The sequence below is a fragment of the Pseudorca crassidens genome, chromosome 9 (assembly GCF_039906515.1).
Source record: "Pseudorca crassidens isolate mPseCra1 chromosome 9, mPseCra1.hap1, whole genome shotgun sequence".
In the NCBI taxonomy this organism is placed as follows: domain Eukaryota; kingdom Metazoa; phylum Chordata; class Mammalia; order Artiodactyla; family Delphinidae; genus Pseudorca; species Pseudorca crassidens.
The window spans coordinates 93,075,353-93,101,002 of record NC_090304.1 but is presented as its reverse complement, the minus strand read 5'-3'; the positions used below and the strand labels follow the sequence as shown (position 1 = coordinate 93,101,002).

The 25,650-nt window shown below is 48.3% G+C and overlaps 1 long non-coding RNA gene across 1 annotated transcript in view; it reads right to left on the bottom strand.

Moving 5' to 3' along the window:
- Positions 1 to 4,164: 4,164 nt before the first annotated feature.
- Positions 4,165 to 25,650, bottom strand: part of LOC137230887 (uncharacterized) — a 74,459-nt gene continuing 52,973 nt past the window's right edge. Inside the window, exons 3-4 of the long non-coding RNA XR_010946286.1 lie at positions 5,583 to 6,293; positions 4,165 to 4,508 (exon numbers count right to left, since the gene is read on the bottom strand). This is a non-coding gene — a long non-coding RNA (uncharacterized lncRNA). The remainder of the gene's footprint in view (positions 4,509 to 5,582; positions 6,294 to 25,650) is intronic.

The following is a 25,650-nucleotide window of genomic DNA, read 5'->3' as shown; positions in this document are numbered from 1 at the left end:
TTTTTTGTGAAGACAGCACCATCTTTTAGCCGCCCAAACGGGGAAGGGCAATGCAAGAAGCAAATATTTCTTCAGACCTCTATAGTTTAAAGAACGCCGACCAGGCAAAGCAGGTATTATTTCAGATTCACAGATGAGGAACCCTGCAGAGAGGTTGTGGAGACTCCAGCTTTCCTTCCTGAATTCAGATCTGATGCTATGCTCCTGGGACCGCCTGGCACAGCACTAACTCTCAATGACCCCTGCTACTTCTGCCCACAGAGACAGGCAGTACCAGGCAGTCACCCCTTTTATGGTCTCAGTCCAGACTCCATCACCAGGACATCCCAGAGCAGCTCCCGAGTAAATTTCTGCTACCAACATCCAAGTATTGGGGAACATTGTACCCATGTCTGTGCCCCCGGAGCCCTAGCTCGACTCCTCCACCTCCCTTCATACTTCTCCTCTTCTATTCTGCAGGCCACCCCCATCTCATCATTTCCAATGCACAGCTTATATCAGCACCAGATGCGGGGGGTTCGGAGAGATGGCAGTGCCTCATAGATGTAATCACCTGCACTCTCTGATTTATTCGGATCATTCCTGAATTTCTAATGAAAAATAAATCACGTGGGTCTGGTTGTGCCTTTTGGACAGATGAGGAAACAGGTTCAGAGAGGTCAAGCAATTTTCCCCAAGTCACACAGCTGATGATCGAGAGAACCAGGATCTGAATCAGGTGTCCTGACTCAAGTCCAGGTCCCCTTCCCTTCTCTTCGGTAAGTTTCAGAGAGTCCCAGGTTGCTCCTAGTGGTTCAGTGTGGCACTGTTTCAGATTCAGTGGGAGTATTGCTTTCTCCCTAGTTGAAAGCTAGGACTGGCTTTCTTAGCTACTTTGACCCAGCGTGTCTGGGCATATTTTAGCTTGTGGTTTTTCTAGTACGTGGGTGGTCTTCCTTAGTTATCAAATGCCAACACCAGCCCCCCGCTGAACACAACTGGCACCTCTAACATCCCCTCACGTGGCCTGAGCTAGGGACCCAGTTAATCATCCTTAGGCCAGGGGTCCTGCATCTTTGCATTACTAAGTTCAAGAGGTGTCCTAACTGAAAATCATTTGTCCAATCATCTAGCATGGTTTAAACTCCTCTTCCATGGAATCTTCTTAGTGAGGCTTTTCCGGGCTTGGCTCCTTGACAACACCCTGAAGTATGGTGAACAGGACCCCATACTAATCTGGGCCCCTCCTGTCCCTGAAGCCTCATCTCTCTCTATGCCTTCTTCCCCTCTCTCCCCTGCTCCAACCCCCTCCTCCATGTCCCAGTCACTGGCAGTGCCTGCAGCCTCTCAGGGGCCGTCCCACCCCTCCAGCCCACGCTGCTCCCCCACAGCTGTGCAGCCCCCCTGTTTGGATGCCCTCCCAGTCTCCTTTGCCTGCCAATCACCTACTCATCTGTCAAGAGACAGCACAAAGGTTGCCTCCTGTGTGAAGCCTTTCCTGATACACATGCCTGTCTCTCCCGCCAGAGAAATCAACCACCCCTCCTCTGCGCAGACCTCGCTGTACCCTAATGAAGGAACTAGCTCCCTGCTGGGTCTGTGAGCATTTGGAGAGCAGGGATGCTGTTCGATCTCTCTCATAATCTTATCAGAGATCCTGGTACACTGAAGATGCACCACGTGTGCTCACTGAATACAGAAAGACGTTAACGGATGACCATTGGCTGCATGCGTGGAAAGAGAAGAAACTACGCCATCACAGAGCCATCACAGAGTTTAAAACTTCACCTGTGTGTCCATCGATGGATGAACTGAAAAACAAAATATCATCTATACATACAATGGAATATTACTCAGTCTTAAGAATGATAGGAATTCCGACTTGTGTTATGACATGGATGAACCTTGAGGACATTATGCTGAGTGAAATAAGCCAGACACAAAAGGACAAACACTGTACGATCCCACTTATATGAGGTACTCAGAGCAGTCCAATTCAGAGACAGAAAGCAGATGGTGGTTGCCAGGGCTGGCGGTGGTGGTAGGGTGATCACGACTCCCACAGGGGAGTCTTCCCATGTCCCCTCAAAGCCCTCCCTGGTAGTGGAGCAGTCTGCCTCTCCCCCACAGCTACAGAACATTTCATAGCAGTGAGTCTGCCCCGGTGGGATTAAGCTCTACCCTAGCCCTCCCCTTCCTCAGTGTAACCGGTGAAAAGTTGCATCTGGACTGCCTCAAAAACCAGTGTTTGGGAGATATATACCTACACACACACTTTTGTTCGTTGATTTACACAGAGGTACCACTGGCAGGCTTTGCATTTCTGGGCTGTCTTGCTTTGCTCGCCTCACACCCTTTGGCTCCTGAGAATGCTGGGAAACTCAAACGACAGCAGTGTCCCTGGCCTGAACCCTTCAGCTCTTACCAGACCCTCCTCACGTGTAGCTTTGCAACCCCCTGCAGTGGATGGTCGGGTGCTGACAGCAACGTGGTGGGAAGCAGGCGAGCATCTATCCAGGAGCAGCAGGGGAGAGCTGGCATGAAGCCTCCCTTCCCCACACAGGCCACGAGGAGGAAGAATAGTTAAGGCTGGAACCTTAAATGCAAACTGCTTTCGAAGAATCTGTCACACACGGAGCGCCTCCTAGGAAAGTCGGACCCTGAAAACTCAAGTCGGTGTGGTACCGGAGGACTCGTTTATTGAGCACCTATTATTTGCAACACGCTGGACTGCATACTTTGGGCTGTGCCTGCTGCAGCACCTCCAGTCTAGAAGGGCAGATGCCAAGGGCCCAGGCAGATGCTAAGTTGTAATACAGGGCCGATGCACGGTGTCAAGACATGCATTTCAAATGCCTTAAGGGTTCAGAGTGGAAGTGAGATGCTCAAACCCTGGCAAGGTCTCCAGCGAAGCCAGCCTATAAACACAGATAGCCTGCGGGCCTGCATTTCCAGGAGAGTAGGGAGCACATTGAAAGGCTGGCAGGATCCGTTATTCTTCTGGAATAGAAGAGGCTAGGGCCATACACTGACTACTCCTCCCCAAGCAGGCACCTGGTGTTTTCCCAAGCCTTGGAATAGGAAGGAGAGAGATACTGAAGTCCCAACCAGTCCGGAAAACAAGATATAGGTTGAGCAGAAACAAAGCCAGTCTTCAGGATCAGATAGACCTGCGTTCAGTCTTGGCTCTTTCACTTACTGTGTGGCCTTGGGAAAGTTACTGAACCTCTCTGAGCCTTAGGTTCTCCATCTGTAATATGAGGATGACAACCCTTTCACGTTATGAAATAAAGAGGTGTATGGAAAGCCTCTAGCATAGACCTGGGAAGGAGCTGGCACTCAGTCAATGAGAGTGGGTATTATTGTTAGTATCAGTAAAATTTGCCTGGGTGTTCCTTTGGGGCTTTTGATTGATGTATCTGGTATCCAGGTAGGCCACATAGCCCTAGAAGTTTCCCAGTGCTGTTGGGAGATTCCTTATTTCTGAGCTTGAGACATGGGTGAAGATGTTGCATGGTCCAATGTTAATTAGTACTGATACAGGGTTTTGGTGAGGATGAAATGAGCTACCATACATAAAAGAGCATCTAGCAGCATCCGGCACAGACTAAGTGGCAGTGTGGTGTAGACGTGCAGAATGGACTCTGGAGGCAAACTCTGGGGTTTGTCGCTTGGGGTGTGAGCCTGAGCACATTATCTTTAAGTTCTCTGTGACTTGCTTTCCTTTTCTGTGAATCGAGGATGGTAAAAATGGTGCTCATCTCACAGAGTCGTGGGATTTTCATGATATAATAGGTACAGAGAACATGGAGAAGTCCCTCACCCTCGGTAGGGCTCTGTGAGTGTTTGCTCTCGTGATTATGAGGTTCTGCGTCCATCTTTGCCACTGCTGTTGTTTGGGCCAAGAGCACTGGACCTGAACCCAGGAAACCCACGTTCAAGTTCTGGCTCCGACAATTGACGGCTACCTAACAGCGGACAGGCGACTTTGCTTCTCTGAATCCGTTTCCGTGTCTGAAAACTGGAGACAGTAATGCTCATCCCACTTACCTTGATGGGTTAATGTGAGAACAAAAGCACTTTGTAAACTGTAAAAGAGTAATAAAATTATAACAGGCAAATGAAAAAATAAAGTTGTAACACAATATTAAAGTACCTTTTTAATTTGTGGAAAAGAGAAAAATATAGAGAGATAAACATGCACGTTTATTCGGAAATGGGAAATTTCTCAAAGGATAACTGGTGGGACCTAGGAGATGAGAATGGGCTTGGGACATTAACATTTTACTTGAAACCCTTCAGTACTATTCAAATACATTTTTTGAAACAAGCAGGTTTTCCTCACCTAACTTAAAACCAGAGCAGTATTTTCCCGGACATGATGGATTCTTAGTAGATTTCATAGAACTTCAGACAATTCGGATGCTTGCCCTGGTTCTGAAGTGGAAATGAACAGGCACTCGTGGCGTCAGTTTTTCCATCGGTGAAATGGAATAGCCATTTCCTTGTCACCGCCCAGCTTTACAAAGCTATGGGGAAGATAAAAATATGATCCCGAGTAAAAATAAAAATGAAGACAAACACAAAACCTTTTTTGAAACTAACTTAATTACCTCTAACCGAAAATCCACGAGCTTCTAGGTCTGTCCTTACATAGGCATGGCTCCCACCCAGAGCCTGAGGGAAAGGAGATGCACTATCGTTTCTGCCCTGGGGGGCTCGGCATTGGTGCTCACAGTGACCCTGCACACAGCCTGAGCAGGCCAGGGCCCCTACCCTGCCGTCCGGACTGCCAGAAGAACCCACCCCATACACACAGACCCAGTTCAAGGATCCGGAGAGGAGGACTCTTCAAGGAGCCCCAGAAGACAGACTGCGTTACCTCCCACCTAAGCGAGACACCTCTGCTGCTCCAGAGGAGAGGCGAGAGGAAGCCAGGCTGGGGAAGTGGCTTGAGCCCCCAGACCTCAGACCCCACCCCCCAGCCCCATGTCCCCGCCCTCCTCTCTCAGAGCCTCCCAGAAGCCTCTCTCCTCTTCCCTTCCCCGGGGCAGTGCCTGCTTGGTATTCACACCATGTCATGCTTGCCTGTCTCCATTTGGAAAAGTCTCTTTGTGACCTCTCTGTATCTCTCAGTTGCCTTTGTGGGGGGAGGGAGTGAAGGGGAAGGGAGAGAGAGATCATCTCAGCATTTACCCAATTAGTGGTAATTAGAAGGCAAGGCCCGATGCTCTCCTCGCAGCTGCTCCAAAGGGCAGAGACGGCTCCAGAGTAGCTGCTAAACGGGCATCGGACACACTCTGTCTGTGAGAGCTCTGAGCAGCCGGCTCCTGGCCCTCAGAGCCCCACCTCGCTCCCCGCCCAGCGGACACCCTCATCTTTCTCCCCACAGCTGCTTCTCCCAGGTCATTTCTGGGGTTTGCCCTGGATTCTCAGCCCCCAAAACAGCAACCATGGGCTGTGTCAACCAGGGCCCCCTCTGGGCCTATACCTGGGTTTAGGCCTGGTTCCCATGGTAACCCAAGCCCCACCCCCTGCAGAGTGCAGCTCCCAGGAATGGGCATCTACCTTCCCAGACACCCACTGCTTTGGTTCCTAGTTACCTTGAAGTACTCTGGTCTGGCACAGAAAGCCCTACAAGGCAGGGCAGCTGGTCCTAACTCCATATTCTTGGGTCACAGTTGGGTCACAATTCCTCTTCCACTCACTTGGGTCCAGACCGCAGGTCTACAACTGCAGTGGAACCTTAAATCTGATGGCATCTCAAGAGGTCAGCGTGTCTGCTCCTCCTCAGCAGGTGATCTCAGTAGGTGGAATGGAATTGAGAAGCTATTTTTACTCGGAGCACGGCCTGCCCTGACCCCGGCATAAGGAACCAGCTGTTTGGGGACTGTCCATTTTATTAATGGCTCTGAGGAGCCTCTACGGAGATCCATTATCTCCATGCCAGGGAATAGACTATTAATTCCCACCTGTGCCAGATTACCTACAGTTAGTGGTTGGTACTTTTCCACGGTCTCACGACACATCTTAATCAGACGGTGAGTGAGTTTAATTAGCCGAAGTATAGGTTTTATTTTTTTATTCATATAACCACTTAATCTAATGGAAGCCTATTATCTGTGGCTTCTTTCCCATGCATAGTTATGACTGTGTTTAATTGATGGTGCATCGGGGGTTGCAGCTACAATATGGCAGCTGGAACACAAAGTCGCCTTTCCCCAGAATGAAGGCTGAGAAAATGCGCTGTCAGTGAGGCGTCCGACTTCCTGTTTTCACTGAGATGTGAGCTCCCATGTAGAAACTGCTGGCACCTGCCAAAAGGAAGAAAATACGGATCTCAGCTGGGCAACCCCTGGGCTTCACGGCTGCAAAATGCCCTTCAGGAGCCCTGGGGCAGAAGCCAAATCAGGAACAGCTGGGCAAGGTAGCTATTTGTCAATCCAACCAGATCATAATCAACCCCAGGGCAGGAACCAAGTCTTTTTCTTGTTCTGTTTCCTCCACGCCACAGGCCCTGGGACAGGCTCAGGTACCTGTGTGCTCTCCATAGACAGGTGGTGAATTAAACTCAGGGCTGAGATGGTGCAGGAAACCCGGACTCTTGCAGAGAGAGTCACCATCTTGAATGTGAAGATGATCCTGAAGTTGCCCACGCAGAGAGAGGGATCCGCGTTCAGAGGTGAACTGGGGCTCTCAGTCCATCCACAGAAGATCCTAGCTGTTCCCATTGAGAAATCAGACCCTGGTCTTCAACTGGGATGGGTTACCAACGTTCCAGTGACCATCTGGGACAGAGTGTGATCTCTAGGAACCAAAAAGTGTCCCATTCACCCAGATTGTAAGGGAAATGAGCGGAAGGGTGGAGTATCTGGTCAAAAGTAGGAATCCATCCATTTTCTTTGTGTGTGTGTGTGTGTGTTGAAGTATAGTTGATTTACAATGTTGTGTTAATTTCTGCTGTACCACAAAGTGATTCAGTTTTTTATATATATATATATATATATATCTTCTTTTTTAAATATTCTTTTCCATTATGGTTTATCACAGGATATTGAATATAGTTCCCTGTGCTATACAGCAGGACCTTGCTGTTTATCCACTCCATATATAATAGCTTACATCTGCTAACCTAACTTCCCACTCCATCCCTCCCCCCAACCCCCTCCCCTTTGGCAACCACAAGTCTGTTCTCTATGTCTGTGAGTCTCTTTCTGTTTCATAGATAGGTTCGTTTGTGTAAATCCATCCATTTTCTAATAACTCTAAAAGGCTTGGGCTTCCTAGAGGTAAGCTGTCTTGAAGGCTTGGTAGGAGAACCTGGCAGCCGGTTAGCAAAGCCCCAAGCTGACCCAGAATGGAAGGACTCGGATCTTTGATCAGTTTGCCGAGTACCTTGGGCTGAGCGAGACAGGGAGCCCTATTCACCCCTGAGGGAAGCTGAGGAGCTGCGGACAGGAAGTGTTGTCCCTCTTGCCCACCCGCACAAGCCCACCCTCACTTTACCTCTTGCCTCCAGCTCTCCCCAGACCCGTTAGCTCCAGTCAGAGGAAATCTGCATAGCTAGGTTCAAAGCCTTATTTCCCCTCCTGCTTTGTCTCTTCCTGTTAAATAATGTGATACAGAAAGGAGGCCACGGGAAGGAAAGGTGCTGGATCTTTCAGGTTGAACCGTCTCTTCCAGGAGCCTCTAAGTTACCTGGGCAGGAGTCATGCACTTTCTCTCCTGGCCCCTGGCTCTAGTGGGGTATTATTGTCGGTGGCATTGGGTTTATTCCTCCCTTCCCATTTTGCAAAAATATGTGTACGGAGACTCCTGTGCCTGACCCACAGTCAGCAGCAGACAGGAGCCACAGATTCCTGTTGCAGCATTTTACAGGGTGACGGATCAGATAATGTACACTTAGCGAGTGCACAAATAATGTGAATCAGGGTTGGCATAGTGCAGTGAGGTGTAAAAAAAGCAATTTGAATTGTTCTAGGGAAACGCCAGAGCCGCTCTGACATGCTTGCTTGCCAGAACGCTGCCCTGTGCCCCTCCGGAGGGCTGAGATCCAGGTTCTGGCTGGAATGGCAACGAGGCTGCCCAGCATGGCTGGCCTGAAGGGGAGCTCCCCCAGAGACGGGAGAGGTTCTGCGTCCACACACAGAAAGGAGATGGCATGAGCGAGCGGATGAAACGGGGCTCCAACTCACACTGGAGGGGATAGTTTGACCCACTGAGCTGTTGAGACAATCATAGTAAGGAGGGAGGGAAAGAGAACGAGAGAGACTAAACTCTGTGTCCCTGGGGATGGCCACACCTGGGCAGCAAGTTGATGCCGATGTGTATCGACTGCGGTAGATCTACCCTTAGCCTCCCTGGACTGCCAGAAGTCATCTAGTCCGTTCCCCTGCCTCCAGACAGAACTGTGCCTCCTCCCCCACACAAAAAAGTGGGTTCTGAACTTGTTTCAAAGGCTCTCCAAGAAAAGGAGATTTCACATCCTCTCTTAGTCACCTGTTCTTAGTGTCTCAGTATGCCCACCCTCTGCAAGTTCTTCACTTTCAGTCTGAGTCAAATCCTTCAGGCACTCTTCAGCTTACACATTTTCACGAGGGTCTGGCCACACTTGATCAGTTGATGGCATTCGAGATTACGTGTGCCCAAGCAAAGACCTGGCCGTAGTGCCACGTCCTCCCTCTCCTGGTGAGAGGGGCGTAGATGAGGAGGTAATCAGCTCATCCCTCGGGCCAGCCTTCCTCCCGCTGTCCTGTCCAACCCTGGCTGCACTGAGCCTGCTTTGGCAAGTTCCCATTGCTCTCCGTCTCTGCGGAGCCAGACTACCCGTTGACACTCTGCAGGTTGACGAAGCCGACCCTCCTCTGGTGCTGTCCCCATCAGCCTCTGTCCTCACAGCCCCTCCTCCCAACATGCTGCTTCCATGAGGTTTCCTGTCCAGAGCAGGAGACAGGCTGTTTATCACTGTGACACCCACTGGGCAGCCTTACCTCGCAAAGCCAAAGTGTCTCTGCAACCCTCCCAACGCTGACCTTCCCCAGCCCTAAACATCATCCCCCAGCCCCCTGGGGGAAACCAAGGCTCTGCGCACAGAAGATGGTCAATAAAATGGTTTGAATTTATTTTTCAGTAAGAGCAAGCAGACATTGCCAACCGCTTCCATTAAATACCTTAGTCAAACCAAGCTCTAAGCCTGAAACTCAGCATCTGGGTGGTCTACGAGACCTGGTCAGAGGGGAAAGTGGTAGGAAATCTCTTGACTGTTTCACATGAAAGCTGATTACAGGGAGAGTTTTTTGGTGGCTCGGGAAGCTGAGAGGTTGTGGGATAATGGATAGCCAGGCTGCCGCCTGCCCACCTGCATTACTGACCTCAGGGAGGCCAGGCAGGGAGCCCAGCGCAGATTAAGAACCCAAACAAAAGGGAAGATAGGACAGGCCTGGGGACAGGCAGCCTGCTGAGGGACTGGCTAAGGCCTCCAGATTTTTTTCCCAGGAAATCTGGGGACAAATTTCCATGTTGTCGTTGCATAAATTTGTGGGCTGATTTGCATACATTTGCATTTTGCCTTCAAAACACCCAAACTCCCAGAATATAAAATAAAATGCAATTAATTAATTAATTAATTAGCATGATGGATGGCAAATGCAGCCAAACTAAAAATACAGTATCAGTGAGGGACCTTGATAAAGGGACAGATTTTTGAGCTTGTCCCCCTAACCCAGGATGGATCTCAGGGATATGGTACAACCTGTTCTGAAGTTGTCTGTCTCCCTGGCTAACAGTAAGCTCTGGGGAGCAGGAACAGACAGAATTCTTTGATCCCTACATTCCTGGGCTCCAGCACAGGGCTTGTCACATACGAGATTATTAATAACTGTTTGTAGAATATGCGACTCAATGGCCAAGTGAATGAGCGACTCCCCTGCAAACTTATGATCAGATGATAGGATCAGAAAGAACTTGGGACTTCCCTGGTGGTGCAGTGGTTAAGAATCTGCCTACCAATTCAGGGGACACGGGTTCGAGCCCTGGTCCAGGAAGATCCAACATGCATCAGAACAACTGAGCCCGTGTGCCACAACTACTGGGCCTGCGAGCCACAACTACTGAGCCCGCGGGCCACAACTACTGAAGCCCGCACTCCTAGAGCCCGTGCTCCACAACAAGAGAAGCCACCGCAATGAGAAGCCCGTGCACCGCAGCAAAGAGTAACCCCCGCTCACCGCAACTAGAGAAAGCCCGTGGGCAGCAACGAAGACCCAACACAGCCAAAAATAAAATAAATTAATTAATTAAAAAAAGAGAAAGAACTGATGCTCCACCCTCCTAGGAACCAACTAGACAAGATTCAGGGCTGCCCTCGGAGGAAGAAGTCTTCACAGGCCAGTGAATCAGTGACATAGTTCCAGGCAAACCCTCTGGGGCAGAGTTCTGGGAGCAGGTTTGGAGAGATTCCAGAGCATGTGGGCTGTCCCAGCCCAGGGGCAGGGGCTTTTGGTCCTGAGCAGGTGTGGACAGAGATCTGGACCACATGATGGCATAAACCAGAGTGCAAAGAAAAGGCAGTGGAATCTGCCCTGTGCGTCCAAACAATGAGGCTTTATGGTCTTCTGAACCCAGAAAGGACCCAATAAGTGACCCGGCGCATCCATCCTCTGTGCCTAGCACAGGGCTTTGCACAGAAGTGATTCTTAGCGAGTTTTTACTTAAGTACCTTCTACTGAATACTCAACAAATATTGATTAATCCACTGATTGACTGACTGATTGATTCTCTGGTCACCTTTCAGCAGTCCTTAATCCTCTCCTCAACCTCAACATCTCCCTCAATAGATACCACCCCTCCTCCATGCTTACAAACACAAGGTTTTCAGAGACTCCAAGATAGCCACCATCTGGTACCATGTAGCCCACACATATGATGGTGTTGGCCCCACTGTTAACTCTTTGAAACAGGTAGTTCTACCTGATGTCTTACCTAATCTCACTTACTACAACAAGAGTCTGCTCTTTCTGATTCCAAAAATTTGGAAAAAGTATCAAGAATTACTTTTCATTCTGCACACATCTCCCATATTGTTGATTGATTATAACAGTCAAGAGAATGGACTTTGGAGTTGGCTGCCCAGATTAGAATCCTGGCTCCACCCTCCCTTGCGGAACAAGTTGTCATCTCATCTATAAAATGGAGATAATAATGATAGTGACTCCATAGGGTTGTCGTGGGGATTAAATGAGACAATATCCACAGAACACTTAGAACAGTGTTGACACATGGTAAATGCTACCCGAGTGTTAGTTCTTCTTATTACTTTACAATTGAACCCCTCGTCCTCACTTTGGAGAGAAAGGTGAAACAGAAATGGCTGACTGAAAGTGATGGGGATTTGTAGGGAGTTTCACAGAAGTGACTCCTCAGGATGCAGAGGGGAGATTGAATCGTTCTCTCTTCACTATGCATCTCGCAAAATATAAACTTGGAATCTAATGCCTGAAGAGAAGCCAGGATGCTGTTTGGATAAAGAGGCGAGAGGCTCTCAGGAGCTGACCCAGGCATCTTCATGTGGGACAGGTGGCCTGATTAGGGACACCGGTAGAGCCAGGGATTTGGGGATGTGCCCTCCGGCTTTGGGGATCAAGCTGATGTGAGGCTTGGAGAGCAGATGCAGAGGAAGCAAGCCCGCCCGGGGATTAGCAACCAGGGCATTCTCGGCTTTGGGCTCTGGGGAAGACAAATGAGAAAGTCCTCACTTAGAGGATGCTGGAAAATCCCAGAAAGGGCACCGGTGCTGACACTGTTTCTCCTTCCGTTGCCCGGGCTCTATATGCAGCTTGGACACGTGACCAAGAAAGAAGAGATCTTGAAGAAGCAACCAGCTTATCCGTAAATTCCAAGGAAAACACCAAGTAGGGATTCCAGAGCCTTAAAATTTTCCTGACTTGATGTGAAGGGCATCAATAAAGTGTCAGGTTCCTACCGTAGGGCCAGCTGCTTTTTTGCTGACCTTATTAAATTCATTCTTTGCAACAGCTCTGAGATGTAGGTGTTAACGGTTCCCATTTTACAGATGAGAATAGGAGAGATTACAGATTTGCCGAAGCTCTAAAGGTAGATAAATAGAGGATGCTGTGTTAGAGGGCAGGACTACCCAGCTCCAAAGCCTGTGCTCTACTTACCACTTTGAAGGAAGAAGGGTACAAATTGGGGAGAAAAAATGGGAACAGAGGTGTTGAGAAAGGAAGGAGATGCAGGAGCTTCGTGGTGGTTGGGGAGGGGAAGAAGCAAGAGCTGGGAAGTTGTGTGCATATGACATTAAGTGAATAGTATGCAAATGAGATACAAAACAACATGCAAATGAGTACGTGGAGTTTTTTTTTTTTTAGCCAACCACTCAACTCCATTTGGCACAATTGCAGCACAAGGCGTACCTGCCCAAAGCTAGCAGTACCCGTGCTACAAGCAGAAATAGCTTCTGGGCTGGAGATGCCCCTTTCCCACTCTTTCTGGGGTCTCCTTCCTCCATCCTCCTGCACTTGTCCTTTGCCCCCCTCACCCCTCCCCCGATCCTGAGGCTGAGACCAATCACAACAGCCTCCCCGCCTCCAGACACCCCAGAAGACAACTGGTCTCATCAGCCTCCTAATGCAGTGACCTCTCACCCCTTGGTCTATCTCCATTTCTGTTTACCTTCAACTGGGAGGCTTTCTGGCCACCTGGGATCAACACTGCCACTTTCCTGACCCGGCTTGTCAAGTGAATCTCCCAGCCCAGTGCCTTCCTTTACTAAATGGCAGCAGAGATGAAACGTACCCTTTTAAGGGACTGCCTCTGACACCGACCACAGTCAGCAGCTTCTTAAGTTAAGTATGACAGCTGCTTCCCCGCTAGTCTCCAGGGAATCTGGAAGAAATCTTACAAGGTGATCTTCTGAGACGCTTTATGTAGACAGTAGCTGGTAGCCTCTCGCATTCTTACAGGTGCCTGAAAAAGAACCTAGGGTCGGCCCCAGCTATGCATGCCAATTTTAATCCCTTCTTTTCTGTTTGGAAGTTCTTGCCAACGTCTACCTTATACCCTCACAATCATAGTGTCAGCCTGTTCTCTGCTATTCTGTCCTTAGTGGAGGTGGAGAATCTCTGCCCTCTCACCTTTTAATGTAAGAAAGGAATGGGGAAGTAGAAAGAATACACTTAGCAATACAGAGTTGAGACACTTATTGACAAAATACTGGGCTTTTATTTTCTCCCGCCTGCTCAGAAACCGTAGCTCATGTCCAGGGCTCAGTGCTAAGGGCCCAGGAGACCTCCTGGCTCTTGGCACAAGCAAATCGTGCAATCTGAGGAAGGCTCTGATCTCTTTGCACTATGTCTTTTATGTTTCCAAAAGGAGCTCAGGGTAATCATTATGTTTTCAAAGTCAATATCAGAAGAGCCATTTGCAAGATGGACTGTCCATGAGGGGGGTCACTGAAAGGCAGTAACCTATTGGCCAAAATATTCTTAGGAGTTGACATAGTCCAGCTATGGGAGTTCATCTTCTTTGAGAAGTCTTCCTCCCTTCTCTAGGATTCAGATCCAGATTCAAGTAACAAATATTAGGTGTATATTATGTACCAACCACTGTGCTAGGTGCCTTCAGATACATTACCTTTTAAAAACTCATCATCATAAATACCTTCAAGATAGGTATTCTTATCCCAACTTAGCAAATGAAGAAACCAAAAGTCATGGCTAATTTAATAATTGCTCAGTCTCTTTGGGTACCTTAATAGGAAGTCTTACCAGATAGCTACTTAAATGCTTTCTTTTAATAAATTTATTTATTTCTTATTTATTTTTGGCTGCATTGGGTCTTCGTTGCTGCGCGCGGGTTATCTCTAGTCGCGGCAAGCAGGGGCTACTCTTCGTTGCGGTGCTCAGGCTTCTCACTGCGGTGGCTTCTCTTGTTGCGGAGCACGGGCTCTAGGCGCACGGGCTTCAGTAGCTGTGGCTCGCGGGCTTAGTTGCTCTGCGGCATGTGGGATCTTCCCGGACCAGGGTTCAAACCCGTGTCCCCTGCATTGACAGGCGGATTCCTAACCACTGTGCCACCAGGGAAGTCCCCCTCAAGGCTTTCTTAATGCTACTTTCTTCTCATCACCTTCTATTCCAGTTATGAAAATCCAGTGGTAAGCTTGACCTACCTTTTGTGGCATAAGGTTGGAGGTGGTTGCAGGTCCCATTCCTCAAAGCCTGCCCTGCCTCCCAACATTGAAACCCACACCTCCGTCCCTACTGGAAGGAAGGAAGCTCCCCAGAAAAGGTGAATCAGTGGTGCTGGAAAGACCCTCTGGCAGGATCACCAGCAAAGTACCACTCCCTTATGACCCTCTGGCTTCACGCTACAATGACTCACGATTCCAACTTCAGGCAGTCTCTCTTTCTTTTGATCTTACCATTCCTGGCATCTTCAGCGGGGAGGCTGGGGAAGCAGGCTGGAATATTAAGGGGACACACGTAGGCTGGTGACTGCATTAAATGCTGTAAATTTGGCATCTACGTGGGCCGCCGTTTTGATAAATAGCATTTTCATTATCCAAATCTTTCCATCTTTGGGCTTCTGCTGATCTAATGCTGGGCTGACCTGTGTATGAAGTGAGCAATACAGACATTGTTCTGCCCTCTGAGAGCTGAGATATGATCTCTCCTCAAGATGGAAACCTCCATCAGTTGAGACAAACACCCTAAATGCCATACCACTAGAAAGCATGAAAGAAATCAAAGATATTAAATTGGGGTAAGGCAAAAATTATAAAGTTTCCTCTAGGCCATTAGAAAATTTCCAGTTTCCCCTGAAAATTGTCCTATACTGATTCTTCTCCATACGTGGCGGTCTCAGGAACTAGAACAGCGTGGGGCAGCAAGTAGGCAATGCGTATATTTTATTTTTATTTATTTTTTATTATTTTTTAATGCGTATATTTTAGATGGATGGCGAGATGAATGGATCTTAGATGAATGGATAAATACAGTTGGATCAAGAGGCAGCATGGAGAAAGTCTTCTCTGATGCCCTAAAACTCACCATCCACATTTGGGCAAATGACCTTGTCTTATCATTTCACCCCCATTCACACTCTGCCTACACCAGCCCCCAGGGAGCTTGGCTGTGCCTTCGTCACATCTCTACAGAAAGGCACGTTAGACACCTCTTTCTGCCTGGGGAAGCTTGTCTCTAAGCGCGGGGACATCTGGGATTATGCCTGGCCCCCGAGTTCTTTATAAGGAAGCCTTAGACAATGGAGGCCCAGCTCCTTGGGAGCCAAAAAGCTTTGTGAAAAAGGCAGCTAGTTAGAGAGTGGACAGTATTTTTAAACGCATGAGTGTGCTGAATAGTTAAGCAAAAACTTTTGTTTTCATGGAAAAATTTCCTCCAAATGCTGCATCAAGCAGGGTACTGAATTTGCCACAGGCAGTTGTTGGCAAAGACAATGAGACTGTGTTTCTTCCAGTCCAGGGGAATCCAGATCAGACCTCCAGGCTACGGTCTCCAGTCCAAACACAGCCCATTCTTTCTGATGCAGAACAGTCACTCTGGGAAAATCAGATAATGTCTTTCAAAGGTCATAAGCCTTTCCCCTGTGTTACCGAAACCACTCATGCGCTTCCCCTGTCTAGATTTTCCTGGATCATAAAATTTTGAAGCAACCAGTCCAATCCCCCATTTTACAGAGGAAAACGTCGAGGACCAGAGAGGTTAAGAGATTTGCCATAAGTCCCACAGCAAGTGAATGGCAGAGCTGATTATCTTAAATGCCGATTCTTACCCTTTGCTCTCTTCTCTGCCAACCCAAACACAATTCATCATTTAATACCTTGCCCAAGTCTCCCCTCCTCCCCCAATGCTTTTTGAACCCAGCACCCTACAAAGATCTTTCTCCCCTTCTCTGAATTCTTAAAACAGTTACTTCTTAGAATGTTTACACTCAGCATCATTCATGAAATCATTGGCTCCCACGAGGTCGCATGGCTAGTGAACGATCATCTGTCAATATCTTTTTGACAAATGTATTCCAAGGCCCTGAAGGGCAGGAACTCTCTCTTACACCTCTTTTGTATCTCCCCTCAGGGCAGAGCATGTAAGTGATACTTGATGAATGTATGTTGAAAATGTAGCTCAATGGATAGACGGATAGACTAAATGATGAATGATAGCGTTTAAAAGGTACTTAATGAATGAGAATAAATGAAAGGATAAATTAATAAAATTATTCTAAGCAGTTTAGTACGAGTATTTGCTTAAAGATGCAGCACCTCCTTACTGTACATATGTACGTACATGTGTACAGTATATATATATATGTACATACACAGTCACAGTGATTAAGTGTAACAGTCCTCAGGCCATTTCACTTTGTATTCATTTCATAGGTGATGAAATTGAGTCACAGAGTAAAGGGAAGGAACCAACCCCTCTCTCATGGCCAGGAAAAGACACAGAAGGGATTAGAGACCCAGTTGGAAATACACAGCGCACAGTCAACCATGACGAATTTCTGTTTCTTTAGAACAAAGGATGAATAATAACCTAGGGCACCTTCCAGTGGGTGCTCTCAGGCCCTGGGGGGCTGAGAGAAGATAATTCTACTCTTCAGAAAAAGAAAAAAAAACACACATAGTTAATGTTTCTTTTTTATACCCAAAATTACAGGTATGACTGGTGGGTCATTAATTACAAAACCGCCTTAATAAGCTCCAGTGAAGGCATTTTTAAAAAATTCTCTAAGTACTTGTAGCAAATGTTAGCATTAAAAATTACTCAAATCAAAATTATTTACCAGTATGGTAATTCTTTCCAAGACAACTCTAGACTTGAAGTCATTTTCCTTACTAGTACCACCCAATAGAATAATTGGCTGCAATTAGCAATGACTTTGTCATTCCTTCCAGAATTTGGCTTCAGCAACCGTGAAACATGCAGATTGTCTTCTCTTTCCCAACAGGGACTCAAAGCTTCTGCAAATCTTGTCCTCCATTTAGAAAGGGAAAGGAAAGTATTCCCCCATGTAATGCATCATGGCATCGCAGAGATGGACGGGGTCTGCCATCGCTCAGCCCAGAGTTCCTCAGAGGGTAGGACAAAAGGTAATTTAGATGATATACAGATGAGCCTTAAAGAAAATTAATAGTTAAGTTTACTTTAATCTACATTAGAAAAACATATGACTTGCTCACCAAACCCGGGTATTTTGCATAGTATGTTTAGAGCGAGGAAAAATTTTTAGTAAGCCAATTGAAAGAAACATATTTAAAGATCTGACAAAACTCCTCATAAAAATAGTACTTGAATAAATTGAAGTTTGGAAAATACTGATAGCCACACACCCTCATTTTATGGGACCAGAAACTGAAGGTCAGAGAGGCAGCTATGGGAGCAGAACTCAGCTCTGGGAATTGCCAGACCAGGTTTTCACTCCTCTAGACTCTGCAAGGTCTCCCTTCACCCCAGAGCAGCTGTCCGGAACAACGTGAGATTGGCAAAGTTTCTTGTGTGTCTAGGAGGCCACGTTTCAGGATTGTGCTTCCCTTCCCCAGCCTTCTCCCACTCTTCCCCCCATCCTCCAAAGTCCTGATCCCCCAGTGAGATAACCTATGTTCAGATCGTTTCAAAATCCACCATCTTCCCCATCACTAGCAACTCACACACCCACCAAACCATAGTTGTCCTGGAGCCCCATTCCTTCATGGCCCCATTTCAAGCCAGTTATACTGATGGGTATTTTTTTTTAATTGAAGTATAGTTGATTTACAATGTGTTAGTTTCAGGTGTACAGTGAAGTGATTCAGTTACAAATTCCTAATTTATCCCTCTCCCCGCTTCCCTTCCCCTTTGGTAACTATAAGTTTGTTTTCTATGTCTGGGAGTCTCTTTCTGTTTTGTAAATAAGTTCATCTGTATCATTTTTTTAGAGTCCACATGTAGGTGATGTCATACAGTTTTTCTCTTTCTCTGTCTGACTTACCTCACTTAGTATGATAATCTCTAGGTCCATCCATGTTGCTGCAAATGGCATTATTCCGTTCTTTTTTATGGCTGAGTAGTATTCCATTGTAGATATGTACCACATCCTCCTTACCCATTCCTCTGTCAATGGACATTTAGGTTGCTTCCAAGTCTTGGTTATTGTATTTAAATAGTGCTGCTATGAACATTGGGGTGCATGTATCTTTTCGAATTAGAGTTTTTATCTTTTCTGGATATAGTCCCAGGAATGGGACTGCTGAACCCTATGGTAGCTCTATTTTTAGTTTTTTAAGGAACCTCCATACTGTTTTCCATAGTGGCTGCACCAAATACCAGTGGTTTAATATGCTTCTCTTTGCTGGTTACATCAACTGGAAGATGCTATCTCAATTGGCGAGGTTTGGGATTTGCGTGACCCATTCTATGAAACAGTTGTTTGATTAACAACACTGCTTTACAGAGAGTCTCCAGCTAGGGGACCCTCCTTGCTGATGTTATCCTTCCTGCCCTCTGGCCTGAGTTGCACAGACTGTATTGATGACATTTTGTAAAGTTTGTATGCATCTCACCGAGTCCAAGTACATGCGCAACCTGGTCCCCCAGGCCAGGACCTTCCAGGGAGCCAGAAGAAAGACAGCACTGGTTGGTTAGCCTAATCCACTGACCAGAAAAGGATCCTCCAGTAGGAGCTGGGGCCTCAAGGATGCCTGCCTCTTTCAGAGTTTTGTTGTCTAGGGGAGTGTCAGCCTCATGACTGCTCCTTCTTTTTTTTTTTTTTTGCAGTACGCGGGCCTCTCACTGCTGTGGCCTCTCCCGTTGCGGAGCACAGGCTCCGGACGCACAGGCTCAGCGGCCATGGCTCACTGGCCCAGCTGCTCCACGGCATGTGAGATCTTCCTGGACTGGGGCACGAACCCGCGTCCCCTGCATCGGCAGGCGGACTCTCAACCACTGCACCACCAGGGAAGCCCGACTGCTCCTTCTTTATCCAGAAGCTTCTGGCCAGTTCTGGCCTCCTTAAACCTCTTTGATTCCTAAGTCTGGGTCTTACAGAGGAAGATGTCCAATTCCCTGGCCTCCCTCAGCCGATCCCCACCCAGCTTCCCAGAAGGTCGAGTAGAGCTGTCTGGGGGCCACGGCTAGATCAGTGTGTTTCACTGCTGAGCCAAGTGAAGGGAAGGGTCAGACCCGCCCCTCCTAGGCCTCAGTCTCCTTGACTATAAAATGAAGGGGTTTGGTTTAGAGAATATCTCTGGTGCCCGTCCAGCAGTCCTTGACCTCTCCCTACCACCAGGCTTTCAAACATTTTTCTCTTGAGGTTTCCTTTCTGTGTCTTGTAACCGCATTCCCCGTGAATGATAAAAGCGCTCCGGGTGCCTCCATTAGATACCTTGACAAAGAGCTCTTCTGAGTTCCTTCTTGACCTTGACAAAGACTTTAAAGCTGGAAGAGTGACAGCACTGTTTTACTCTTGAAGGCCTGGGTGTTCGAGGACAGAGGGCATGAAGAAAGAAGATACCGGAGTTGGGAGGACAGGCCATGGAGTCGGGCAGACCTGGGTTCTGAGCCCGGCTGTACCATTGCTGGCCAAGTGCCGGGAGCAGGTTACTTCGCTCTCTGAGCCTCAGTTTCCTCGTGGGTAAAATAGGGTAACAAAGGCACCTAGTTACAGAATGGCTGTGACAGTAAATGTGATCACTTTTGGAGCTAATATATGGAAGTCGCTCAGCCAGCACCAATGGTTGGGTTTGAACAACTCTTCCAAGAACATGACCAATCCCCATAAAATCAGCTGCTTCCATTGACGACTTTCTCCCAAACCCCAGACTTAAATTGTGTGTTGAATTTTACCCCAAAATAAAAGAGAGGAGGGGGAAAGACTGGATCAAATACAGAACGGCCAAAAATAACAGTGTTGCCCCAACCCAAATGGCAGCGAACAGAGAGGGTTGCTGGAAGTCTGGGTCCCCAGCCTCAGAGTTGCTGCTTAAATCTGGAATCCTTATGCCCACCACTATCCCCCGCCACCCCATCCCTTTTCATCCCTTCTCCTTTCAATCAAAAACTTCAAAGAGACGCCCAGAGAAGAGAACCGTGAATTCTCTGCTCACTAGTTTTCATGAGAGGAAACCAAAGAATGTTTCTTTTTGAAACTGCGTCTGCTCATCCAAACCAATTTTACTAGCTGGGGGACTTGAGCTTACAGGCAGGCTCAGGGGCTGATGAAATTCAGATGTGAGGCTGCAGAGAGACTGCAGCACTAACAGGAAAATGAGGGGAGCCGGGCATGGCTGGGCGAGGGCCTGGGCAGCAGGAGAGGGGACTTGGAGAAGGAGAGAGAGGTACCCAGGGAGAGACAGAGAGGAAGAGAGGAAGGGGGCCAAGAAAGCCTGAAAGGGAAGAGATAGATGAGACAAAGCCCAATAAAGCATTTTATTTTTCTTCTTTAAAGAACAAAAAACAAACACACTGTTTCAACTGACGGGAAATGTTCGTCTGCCGAAGGCATTATTAGGACAAGAGATAAGGAAACCACAGAGATAGGAAATAATTATTTTGTATCTGTCTTTATAAATGAAAATGAAGGACATTAAATAGGATTTCGATTTTCAGGGACAGAAGGGAATGAATTAGGAAATATTCTGATAACACAGGAAATGTTTATTAAAAGGTCAGAGGGGGACTCTCGAAACTGACAAGGACTCCTGGGCGAGATAAAAAAACCCACTAAGCTGAGGAAGAGACCGGGAGGACCAAAACTGCGGGCTCGGGGGGGCACCCCTTGTGCGAGATAAGTCAGATCAGGATGGAGGATGGATGGAAAAGGTGACTGACCCCTTGGCCGCAGTTGGCAGCTGGTGACCCAGCGTAACTGATGTGAGTCAGGCAACTGCACCCCGAGCAAAGCAGATGCGGGCAGAGGCATCCAGGGCTGGACTCGGCCTCAGGAGGACCTCTCCTTCTCACTTCAGCCCTCCCCCCAGCTCGTGGGATGGATGGAGCTTGGAGAAACTGCGTGGGAAGGGCAGAGAGGGAGGGAGCCGCATCAGTGAGAAGGCCAAGCTCACAGTCGCTGAGAATCCCACACTCTTCAGAGACTCACAAGGCCACCAAGTCCGCTCACCCACCTCTTGGTCTTCCAGGTGTGTATCCCACCTGGCCAGGAAGAACCATCTCCAACATTTCCCTACTCTGTCCAGGGAGGCAGCTGGAAGGCAGCAGTTAGGAGCCCAGGCTCTGGCATCAGATTGCCTGGGTCTAAATTCTGACTCTGTCCCTTTCTAGCTGCTAGCCTTGGATAAAGTTATTTAACTTATCGGACCCTCAGCTTTCTCAGCTGTAAAATGGAAATCTAACAGCCATACCTCTTTTGTAGGGTCGTTGGAGGGATTAAATGAGATTGTAAAAGAAAGTTCTTAGAACAGTAAATATACTACAGAATAGAATGTACTTCTTATAGCAATTATTAAAGGCATCCTGGCTTACTTTCAAAACCCATGTTCCTCTTTACATCTAAGCTTCATCCCTCTTGCTCCCATTTGAGCCCCTCCTGTTTGGAATAAACACCCGCTCATGTCCACCTATACATCTTCCGGTCTTGGACATTGAGCTCTGTCTGTCCCAGAAATGGCTTTTCCTCACCCCCTCCTGTCCACCACCCCGACATCACCTTCAAAGCCCCAGCACGGCTGCGGGTGGAAAACTTTTTGACAGCTGAAACCAGTGTCTAACTGGCCATGTTACAGGTCCTCATAGGAGAGAAAGCGGTGCATCAGATTCAGGGGGGAAGGAAGAACAGACCCCATCCCCTAATCTCCCGGAACCATTCAGCAGAAGAGTAGTCCGTTTCAGGAAGATCCAAATGCTCACTTCATCTTTGATTTTCCCTTCTGGCTCCGCCATTCCCTACAGCCACTGATCCCAGGGACTTTGCTGGAGCCATACGGCCGCCCGCTAAATTGGCTGTTCTGGATGGTGAATAGAAAGAGGAGGGGGGCTGGGGGCAGAGAGAAAAAGAAAGATACGTTGAGGGGAGGGGATTAGGGAAGATGAAAGAGGGAGATGAGAGAAGGAAGATCTTTCACTGGACTCCTCTTACACAGACCTCCACGGCCCCCGAGAACTTGGGGAGGTTTTGTTCCAGGAGAACGTTCCTGGTCTTCTCACTGTGCGGTGGTTGTCACAGACTGAACTCTCATCTTCCCAAGAAGTGGGAGGGGTGGAGGGCCGGGCCCCTGCTGGAGAGAGAGACCAGAAGAGGTTGGCTGCCACAGTTTGCAGGGGAAGCAGAGGAGAAAGTAAACCCTCCCAGGCGGGGCAGGACTCAGCGGGACCCAAAGCCCGGCCAAGGAGCTGCGTACAAATACAGGAGTGGCAGCATGGATTTGGGGATGGGATGCAAGCAGCATCTATTGCAGCTGTAAATCTGGAAACAAACAAGGGCTACAACCCGGCTTGTTGGATCTAGTGAGAAGGCAGGCACCAAAGCAGCAAATGTCACCCTCACCACCGCCATGGCTGGCCATTAAAATTCCCACTAGGCCTGGGAATGCAGTGAGGCCTCTGTGGGTCAGAGGGTCAGGAGATCAGAGCCTGCAGCAGCATCAAGGGGGGATGGGCGGGGGGAGGGGGGCACAGAAAGACCTGTGAATTGGCAAGTCACCTCTTTGTGGGGGACAGAGAGGGTCTTCTTTAAGGGACTGCTGCTGTAAATTCAAACCCAAGGCAGCTGGGTTTGACAATCGCAACTCAAGATATTTCCAGTTGTCCCGTTCTTAACAATCATTAGGTAGCCCACTCCAGGATAAAGTGTCCATCACTTTGTTTTCCCAGGGCAGCCAGCTGAAGCAGCTGCAGCTGATTTTAATGAGACATAATAATATTCTCTCAGTTCCTCAAGCTATAGACTGAGCCCACCGAGGGAACCTGCTCAACCCCCAAAATGATCAGACTTGTCAAAATATGATCATTTTGTTCCTTATTATAAATGAAAAGAAGATATGATTTAAGTGTCATCCTCTGGCGTGTGAGCCGGATTCCTATAAATCAATCACCCAAAATAAACTCTTTGGAGTGATTTCACTACAAATATGCTGGAAACAATTTCTTTAAACAAAGCATAAAAGTATTACTGTATCCCTCCAACATCAAAATGGCTTTAGACCTGCATTATTGGGTTGCTGGGGTGTTCTTTGCTTAAAATGTGTTGTTTATGGTTTTGCACCTGACAGGCAAAGTCAATGCCTGTCTGCTGGAAACCTCCTGCTTGTGTTCATATCAGGTCCCCACAGTAAAATGGTGAGAAGAGGAGGGATGCCGGGGCGGGGGAGACATCTAAGGGCCAGGCTGGGGTCCCTAATCTCTGCAGATGTGACACTGCATTTCCAAAGTGGGTCTCATCGCATCAAAGAATGGTAAGCCGTTGGTGTCACGCTACATTCTGCTTGGAGCGGATTCCCAGGTGTATTACTTACTAGCCCTGGGATTTGGGCACATCTTTCTTTCAGTTTTGTATCTTCAAAATGGGGACCATGGGGACAACAATAGCAACTAACTCATGCAGTTTTCGTAAGGAGCCAAGAGGGGTTAATACGGCAACGCACTTAGAACGGAGTCAGCCCTGTGTGGGCACTAGTAACAATAGATAGTATTATTGTGCATTATTTTTATTAGAAAGCCAGACACTTCCTGTCCCAAGGAAGTGCTGTGGAGCGAAACTGTGCTTGGACTTCCACAGACTCTGTCATTTGTCTTGACTTTGTTGTTTTCACTTCATTCTATGCAGGGAAGTAGACTTGCAGAGGACAGTGAGTGTCCCGATGCCATGGAGTTTTGAAGCCCCATCGGTGTTAGAAAAAGACAGTGCAGAGAAGGGAGTGGGGTCCTCAGAAGTCTTCCACAAGTAGGATTTGTCTCTTGAGCCCCACCTCTCACCCCTTCCCATCTCTCTACACTCACCTGGACAGGCATTGCTTCCACGCCACGTTTTGTAATGCTCCAGTCCATCTGCACTTTAACAACCTTGTACCTCAGTCGAGATAGAGTCTGAAAAGTTTAATATCATGTCAAATGAGAGAGCCAATAAAACTTGACATTATTAATAGGATGTCAAGGGTTTTTTCCAACTGCTTAGGGAAAAAACATTGTGTCCCATTAAGTGTAGCTCCTTGCACTGAGAAATATTAAGTGACTTTTCAGTGACCGCCAGCTGGAGCTGTTAGTTTTCCTTCATAAGCATTGATGCCGTCAATTCTGAGAGGCGAGGCGAGAACCTTTTAGGAAGATGCTGGATGAGCCCGTGCAATCAGAACAGCTTTGAGGTTTCCCTGAGATCTCTCCTTAAGTGGGCTTGCACATGGAAATGGGGCTATGAATTATGAAAAGACTTAAATACGTTGGGCTGAGTGAGCATGAGATTTCAGACCCCCTCTGTCCATTTATCCCCAAAGGATTGCAGTGACCTCTCAGGACAATTTGGTGTGGACTTAAAAACAAGGCGAGAGTCCCCAGGAAGGGAAAAACAGGACTTCTTCTCCCTGCCCTGCTGCCCCATCCCCCAGCCTTCAGTGGGCTCTCGATGGGCCCGAGAGCTGCGGGCGCTGCAAGTCCCACTATCACTGTCCCGGGGAGGGTGGGGGTGGGCGGTGAGTGCCACCAGTTGTTGCCGCCTCTGCTGGCACTGGGCTTCTGGAGAGGAGGCTGTCAGGGAGCTGCAGGGGCCTCTGTTTCCCTTGGCCTGAGGCCATGGTCGCCTTCCAGCACGTGGCTTTCCAGGCCGGTTTCCCTTCCCGGGAAGAGGTCAGGCCTTAAAATAAGCTGGCGTGACTCAGCGTCTGAGTTGGGACATGCTTCACATAAGTGCCGGCTTTTCAGGATCGTGCAGCTGGAGCGGCTGAAAAGAAAACTCCAGAGGCTCCGCCCTGCGATTCCAGGGTCTGTTGGCTGCTCAAGCCCAGCTAAGATTGCTTCTTCTGTTCCCACCTAGACCGCTTGGGAGCCAGCACTTCTATGCCTCCCTATCCCCGGAGAAGTAGATTCCGTAGTCTTTACCCCCTTTTCCATGCCGCCATTTGGCCCCGCTGTCTTGCCACCTTCTCCGTGGGTTGTCCTTTATGGTTCCCATCCCAGCCGCAGCAGCTTCTTAGGGCATGTACCTGTGTTTTCATTCTTAGGAATCCAGGGAGCTGGCTGAACAGACGGTCAAAGGCTGGTGCTTATTTATAGAAGGGTGCAGTATTTACTGGAGAGTTGTATTGCTTTCAGAAGATCAAAAGAAAGACCTGGGCAGCCAACAGGACAGTGCTTATTTATCCTCTTCTGATGTTCCAGTCGACAGGCTCCTCCTTGCCCTTTGTCCCCTGTCCTGCACCATCTGGGGGCACCTGACCCCTGGAGCCGGCAGATGGAAGGCAGCTTGTGCTTCTTAAATTTCACCCAACACTTGGGAGACCCTGGGGAGAAAGCCCTTGGGATGACCCTCATGGCACCCAGAGCACTCACACCCCAGCCTCAGCTGCCAGGATCGGTGATGAGGAAAATCCCTGCCGGTGGATTCCTCTCTTCCCCACGGAAGCTCAGGTTTGAGAGACTCGGCCAAGGGCAAAAGAGGCTGAGGGAGAAATTTGTCTCTTGCAACATAAATGACAGTAGCAGCCCCTCTGTTCTC